This window comes from Callorhinus ursinus, unplaced genomic scaffold (assembly GCF_003265705.2).
Source record: "Callorhinus ursinus isolate GAN/ISIS: 27379988/994484 unplaced genomic scaffold, GSC_fseal_2.0 scaffold2, whole genome shotgun sequence".
In the NCBI taxonomy this organism is placed as follows: Eukaryota; Metazoa; Chordata; class Mammalia; order Carnivora; family Otariidae; genus Callorhinus; species Callorhinus ursinus.
The window spans coordinates 12,828,336-12,836,728 of NW_027397064.1; positions in this window are offsets into that span (position 1 = coordinate 12,828,336).

Sequence of the window (8,393 nt, forward strand, 5' to 3'; positions counted from 1 at the left end):
GTGAGTTCTGTAAAGGGCCTTGGATCTAAATAAAAGTTATTGTTTTAAAATATTCTAAAGTAGGACATGATTATTATGAGGCTTTTGGCTGTAAGTAAAAGAAATAATTCAAATTGCCAAGACAATAAGGAATACTTACTATCTTATATAACAAGAGAATCCAGGTTAGGGGTCCCCTTGGGCTGATTAGGAGCAGCTCAGTAACATCATCAGAGACCCACATTCTTGCCATCTTTTGTCTCTTTGTCCTCAGCATGTTACCTTAGTTCTTCTCATGGTCACAAGACGGCTGGTGTAGTTCTGGGCAGCGAGTAGAAGGGATCTCTTTCATTATGAGTCTCTTTTCATTATCAAGACAATCTTTCTCAGAAGCTCTCCCACCAATTGACTTCCCTGTAAATTATTTCTACCTCTAAACCAAACATTGGCAAAGAGAATGGAATTATCATGATTGGCTAAGATTAACCAGGATTTACTTCTGAAAGAGCTATCAGAGAGATAGATGAATAGATGGCTGAACAAAATCCAGTTTCTGTGAGCAAGAAAGGGGGATGGCATTTGCGGTTGTCATTATATGTGCATATGACTACTCAATCAATGTCTCTCTCTTTTGCTGCCATTTCTTAGTAAGTATTTGTTAAAAATGAATGGATGAGAATTGTGTAGGTAACTTATGTGCTGTAAACAACCATATTTGTTACATATTGGTTGGCAACCAGTGTGCCACAGGTATATTCCAGATTTTGACCTGAGTATTGGATTTATTATATGGGTACCCATCTTGATGTGTTAATAGGTGTAAGAGAGAAATGCTATATTGAGCTGTTTGTACTGCTGCGGTATGGTACAGGAAATTCTTTCCCATGAGCAAGATGCAAGGGGATATCAAATATTACCAAGCTGTGTGCCCTGGAACACACGAAAGCCTTTTCTCATGAGTGAATCAGAGTAAGTAAGCTCTGAGACATAGGGCTAAAGAAGGACCATGTGGATTATTTAATACCTACAGGTATAATACCAAAACTTTAGCTTCCAAAAGCATCCCATGTCTTAGTAGCAATAAACACCCAGAGTGCCCAGATCTTGGTTTCTCAATCCTGTTCTCCAACAGCAGGAACCAGGGCTCTTTGAACAAATGACTGATTCTAGGGTTGGGTAGGTAAGTAAGATGAGCCTGGAGCATGCTGGATTTCCAGAAAGCAAAAATGTTATCAAAGGACACTCTGGAAAACAGTATGGAGGTTCCTTAAAATGTTGAAAATAGAAGCTACCCTGCGACCCAGCAATTGTACTACTGGGTATTTACCCCAAAGATACAAATGTAGTGACCGAAGAGGCACGTGCACCCCAGTGTTTATAGCAGCAATGTCCACAATAGCCAAACTGTGGAAAGAACCTAAATGTCCATCAACAGATGAATGGATAAAGAAGATGTGGGATATATATACAATGGAATATTATGCAGCCATCAAAAGGAATGAACTCTTGTCACTTGCAACGACGTGGATGGAACTGGAGGGTATTATGCTGAGCGAAATAAGTCAATCAGAGAACGACATGTATCATATGATCTCACTGATATGAGGAATTTGAGAAACAAGACAGAGGATCATAGGGGAAGGGAGGGAAAAATGAAACAAGACAAAACCAGAGAGGGAGACAAACTGTTAATCTCAGGAAACAAACTGAAGTTTGCTGGAGTGGAGGGGGTGGGAGGGATGAGGTGGCTGGGTGATGGACATTGGGGAGGATATTAGCTATGGTGAGCTCTGTGAATTGTGTAAGACTGATGAATCACAGACCTGTACCCCTGAAACAAGATAGTAGGAAGGGAAAAATGAAGGGGGCGAAATCGGAGGGGGAGACAAACCATGAGAGACTACGGACTCTGAGAAACAAACAGGGTTTTAGAGGTGAGGAGGGTGGGGGGATGGGTTAGCCCAGTGATGGGTATTAAGGAGGGCACGTATTGAATGGAGCACTGGGTGTTATATGCAAACAATGAATCATGGAACATTACATCAAAAACCAATGATGTAATGTATGGTGACTAACATAACAGAATAAAATTAAAAAAAAAAAAAGGATGGGGGCATGTCACAGGGATGGAAGAAAACTTCTCAGTGGCAAAATCTGGACAAATCTGAGCAATGAAATGAATAGGGTGGTATGGTATTACAGCCCCAACTCTAAAGTAAATAAAAATAAGTCCATATTCATAAATAGATAATTGAATTAAATATATCCATGGGGGAGAAGGGACAAATCTTCGCCCATGGAAGAGCTCCCATTTAATTTAAGTAGATTTTGCTACCTTCAGGAGGTGGAGCTCCATCTCCTTGTGGGTATGCCCTGAACTGAGTGACAGGTAGCCAAAGAGCAGAATATGAGAAAATAGGAACTTAACAGTGGAGAACACAGCAAACACTAGCTCACCCAAGGTTAACTACACCAGTGATGCTATTGATAGAATGCAGTCCTGATATATTTTGCTGGGAAGGGCACCTCACCTTTGTGGTCTTCTCCCCCAAACCCACGAGTCCAGGCTAATCATGAGGGAGACTGCAAACAAACCCAAGTTGAGAAATATTCTACAAAGCACCTGCCCAGTATTCCTCAAACAGTCAAGATCATGAAAAACTAGGGAAGACTGGGAATCTGTCACAGACTGAGGACGCTACAGAGACATGACAGCTAAATCATTTTCTCAAGGGGAAAAAAAAAAACTGGTGAAATCCAACAAAGTCTGGAGTTTCATTAATGACAGCGTGGCAGCTACATTTCTAAGTTTTGACCAATGTTCGATGGACTGTCTATATTATCTCTGCAGCTTTTCTGTAAATCTAAAATGATTGCAAAATAAAAGTTTATTTTTTTGAAAAATGTGGTTTTTAGAATGAGGAGAGAGGGAGAAAGGAAAAGGAGGGAGGGAGGGAGGGACAGAGAGAGGGAAGATCTCTCTGTCCCGTGCTGCTAGTTGTTGCTCAAGTTGGCAGGATTTGTGGAATGTAAAAGGGTCCCATTGTCACTCCACTCAAAAATGTCTGCGCTGCTGAGGGATACAGTGCTCACTATTTAGGGTTGAAGACAAGAAAAGATCTCATTAAAATGCAAATATAGGTGAGTGTTGAACTTGATTTAATACCTTAGTTGGCCAGTTCTTTGGGATGAAGCACAGGGCAGGTGACTTTTGACGTGTGGAGAGAAGGGCCCGAATTTACTAGGCCTCCCAGGAGTCAGAGGGAGGAAGAGCTCCACTTGGGAAATCTGTAAGGAGCCCAGAGGAGAATGCCGGGGGCCCGAGGATGCCTACAGCAATGAGACTAAGGAGGAGAAGCACCCGAAAGCTGAGGAAGAGCGTGGGCAAAAGCCTCAGCCACCTGCACGTTTCTCCAGGGGCTGGTTGGTTCCACAGGACATCACGGAGAAGCCAAGTTAGGGTGCTGGGAGAGCAGGAGTCTGAGAAATCTCCCAGCTGTACCACATTCTGTTTATTGCCTCTGGAAAAATGAGGAAACCCTTGTCCTCATTCTTTCAAACCCTAGAATCTAAATTAGACATAATAATCTCAAAAAGACCGAATTTACTAAAGCACTATATCTCATTTCTTGCATGCTATACGGGATGCCTATAAGGCTGCACAGAATCAGGACATCTCAGAATAGTGATCGTAAAAGTTGTTTCTGGGTGCTTTTTACGTGCTTTGATTGTATCTTCTCATCAAGCCTATGAAGTAGTATTACTACTTTAACAACAACTAATTGAAGGCTTATAGATATATGAGGGAATTACCTAAGACTTTGGGTTGACAAATGCGAGAGCTGGGACTTGAACACTGGTCCATCTGACTCCCAGTATGGGCTCTTACCCAGTTATCCACATGGCCTCCTGGTTTACCCATGTGGCCTTGGGCAAGTCATTTGGGTTCTTGGACCCCAGCTGCCTTGTATATTAGGTAAGTCGATTAGACCAGTATCCTTAAACTTCAATGTTCATATGACTCAAGTGGGGATCTTATTAAAATGCAGATTCTGATTCAGTAGGTTGGGGGCAGGCCTGAAATTCTGCATCTCTAACAAGCTCCTGGGTGATGTTGATACTACTGGTCTAAAAATTACATCTTCGGAAGTAAGGGCTCAGACTACATCGGTGCTTAGATGTGTGTGTATAAGTGACATCTGGCAGGCTTGTTTAAAACATTCAGATTCAGATGAATGCTGAATGAATTAATCTTGGGATGGATTCCCAGGTGCATTTTTAACAAGAATCTCTCAGATGATCTTACAGACCATCCTTGGACTACATTTCTAAAAAAAATGCTGGACGGAGAATCTATAAGTTCCCCTCTTCATTTTAGAATTGCTGAAAAGATGTTCAATGCTAAGACACAGGCATTGACAGACTGTATTAAGAGATGCAATGAGTCAAAACTCACACAGACTGCCTCACAGTAAAGTTGCTTCTTCCTAGATCCTTTAGAAGTCTGCAGAGGGTAGACTGGAGAGGCTGAAGATTGTCTCCAAGCAGTCCTTTAGGAGTTATTGCTTAAAAAGTGACTATGGATCTCCTTGTCTGGTGTCACTTAATAATTGGCTTTTATTCTTTAATCAGAATCAGTCTTGGGGCGCCTGGGTGGCCCTCTCAGTTAAGCATCTGACTCTTGATTTCAGCTCCGGTCTTGATCTCAGGGGTTTTTTTTTGTTTTTTGTTTTTTGTTTTTTTTGAGGGGGTGGGCAGAGGGAGAGAGAGAGAAATTCTCAAGCAGCCTCCACGCTCAGTGCAGAGCCTGATGTGGGGCTTGATCCCAGGACCCTGAGATCATGACCTGAGCTGAAATCAAGAGTCAGGCGCTTAACCGACTGAGCCACCCAGGTGTGCCCTGATCTCAGGGTTTTGCATTCAAACCCCAAGTTGGGCTTCACACTGGGCATGGAGTCTACTTAAAAACAAAACAAAACAAAACAAACCAGTCTGTCCTCAGGGTCTCACAGAGATGAGGGCATCATTATCCTCATTAGATCTAAAATGGTGCGTGAGGAGAGGTGATAAGTGGAAGTAGATGGGGGGGAGGGGGGACGCAGGGTCCTTCCCCGCAGTGGGAGGCTGGCGGCCAGGACCGGTGAGAAGTGCATTGCTGTGGAACAAGATGCAGCGCATGTCAGCTCCTGCCCGGTAACCAGCCGCAGAGCTGGTTCGGCAGCCTGCAATTTTTAAAAATTAAATTTTTTTCTCTCCTACTCAGAAGCTCTTCTTGAGAAGGCTGGTTATTCCCCCCTCTTCAGTCTGAGTGTAATTTGATGATTCAGGGGTCTTCCTGAGCATTTGGAGACAAACCAACACAGTTCTCAGAAAGCGCTGGAACTGGGTGTGAAGGTCGGGACCTAAGAGCACAGACCCTTTCCTCTATTTAATCACAGAACACTTAGCTTCACTTTCCCCTCCCCCAACATCTGTCCTGAAGGACTGGGAAAACAATAACAAATGCTATCATTTACCGATTTTGGCAAGGTGCCAGCCGCTACAGCACGCATGCAGAAGGTGCTGGTATGGAGCAGAATCAGCAAGGAACCTAACTGGACTAAGGAAGATCAGTCGTGTGCTTCAGAATTAACAACAGCAATGTTATGGGCTGTCTGTTTCTCCCCCTGCCCCCAAATTCATCTGTTGCAGCCCTAACCCCAGTGTGACCAAATTTGGAAATAGGGCCTTTGTGGAAGAAATTAAGGTTAAATATGGTCATAAGGGTGGGGCCCTCATCTAATAGGGTTAGCGTCTTTATGAGAAGAGATGCAGAGCTCTCTTTCTCTAGCTTTCTGCATAAGCACAAAGACGTCATATGAGCACACTGAGAAGGAGGCCATCTGCAACCCCCCAAGGGGAGAGTCTTTTTTTTTTTTTTTTTTTTTTTAGAGGGAGAGGAGAAAGAGAATCTCAAGCAGGCTCCCCACCCAGCTCGGAGCCCAATGTGGGGCTCCATCTCACCACCCCAAGGTCATGACCTGAGCTGAAACCAAGAGTCGGACGCGTAACCGACTGAGCCACCCAGGCGCCCCTCAAGAGGAGAGTCTTACCAGAAACCAACCATGCTTGCACCCTCATCTTGGATTTCCAGCCTCCAGAACTGTGAGAAAATAAATTTCTATTCATTACTCCACCCAGTCTACCAGACTTCACAAAACACTTTCGCTTAAATTATCGTACTCCTTTCTCACAATCCCAAAAAAGGTATTGTTATTCTTCTAGTAGACATGAAGAAACTGAGGCCTGGGATAAATCAAAGGACTTGCCCGGGATAACAATGTAGAGGTGGCAGCCCTGGCACCAGAGCCCAGGCTCTTTGGTTCCCAGCGTGCCCGTCTTCTGAGTTCCTCCCATGTGCAATGGTTTGAAGAGCTGGGAAAAATGGAAGACTTGAGAACATGCAAACTGCTCAAGTGCCAAACCTCGCTCGGTCTGTGAGTGGCTGTCAGTTTCTGGAACACTAAAATTAATTGTATTGTTGATTCATTCCACAAACATCTATTATGGCTTTTCCTGTGCCAGGCACTGTGTGAGAACTTAAAGATATAAAAAAACGATGGCCATTGCCTTGAGGTTAGAGCCTACACCAAATGCTGACATCCAGGGCAGGATGTGGTCATGTGAACTAAGCAACCCACACTTAGAGCTGCAGGAGTGCTGAGTGAGGACCGATCAAGGCTGGCCAGGCTGAGGGGGGAAATTGTGAAGGATGGAAATTATTTCAGTGGCAGAGAAGGGTGGTGGATGATGTCCAAGAGTGGGCACAGCCATCCCTCCCATCCTGCGTGCGCCTTTGCCATGCGATTTTTCCACTCCCCTTGTTATGGACTAAGTCGTGTCCCTCCAAAATTCCTACACTGAAGCCTCAACCCCCAGTGGGACTATTTTGGAGATAGGGCTTTTAAGGAGGTAATAGAGGTTAAATGAGGACATAAGTGTGGGGCTCTAATCCAATAGAACTGGTGTTTTTATAAGAGAAAGATACACAAAATCTATCCCTCCCTCCCTCTCTCTCTCTCAAAGAACATGCAAGCACACAGCAAGAAGGCAGCCACCTACAAGACAAGCAGAGAAGTCTCACCAGAAACCAACCTTGATGGTACCTTGGTCAAGGATTTCTAGCTCCCAGAACTTTAAGAGAATAAATAGCTGTTATCTAAGCCCCCAAGTCTGTGGTATCTTGTTATGGCAGCCCGAGGTGCCTATGACCTCTCTCATCAGGAGGTAGTCTACTTCTCGTTCAGCCTGAGATCGTTCTGTGATCTGCTGTGAATGTAGCCAAAGTGACATCGTGCCAAATCCAAGGCTAGTCCTTACGAGGTATTGCAACTCTTGTTTTCACCCTCTTGGAGTCTTGAGTTATCATGTAAAGAAGTCTGAGTACTGCTGGAAAATCTGTAGAGGGAATGCCCTCCGTCTGAAATAAAACAAGGGGAAAAGGCCCAGGAAGATGAAAACACTGGAGGAGATTGGTGGTGGAGGGTTCCCGCTGTCCTAGCTGAGCATCCATACATGTGGGTGAGGCCACCTTGAATCCTGCAGCTGCACGAGTGAAGTCAAACAACCCTGGTGAGTCAGAGATGAACCATTCAGCTGAACCTTGCCCTGCCAACCCACAGAATCGTGAACAAACAAAATGGCTACTTTAAGCAATTAAGATCAGGTGAATTTGTAGTGCAAGAGTTGGCAACTGATACAGGTGGAATGAGAGAAGGGTATACAGCGCTGAGAGGACAGTTTGAATGATGGTGCAGTAGTGGAAAACTACAGTATGAATTTAGGTAATTCTGATTAGTAAAGCCTTTAGGACCACCTTAGAGAAAACGAGAAAATATGGCTAGCAAGGTAGGTTGGAGTTAAATTGTGGAGAGCTTTCATTGTAGTAATTTTTTATTGAGCACTTACTTCGTTTACTCAGCTAAACCCCTTTCATGGATTAACTACTTAATTCTCACATAAATCTATGTTAAGCTTATACTATATAATCCTCCACCTTACAGATAAGGAAACTGAGGCTCAGAGGTTAAGTTACTTGAAAAAAAATCACAGAGTGGTGAGAAGAGAATTTGAACACAGGTAGTCTAATTCCAGAAGCTGTGACCATGACCTCTACAGAAGATTGCCTAAGCCAAGGAATTTGGACCTTAGTGATAAACATGGAATTATTTTAAGTCAGAGCGGCATGATTAAAGCTGGCAACAAAATCTGAAAGCTGAGGGAATGGCTAGGTGTTATTGGAGTGGTCCAGGTATCAAGTGGTAAGGGTCTCAATTAGTAAAAAAGAAGAGGAAGAAGAAGAAGAAAGAGAAGAAGAAGAAGAAGAAGAAGAAGAAGAAGAAGAAGAAGGAGGAGGAGGAGGAGGAGGAGGAGGA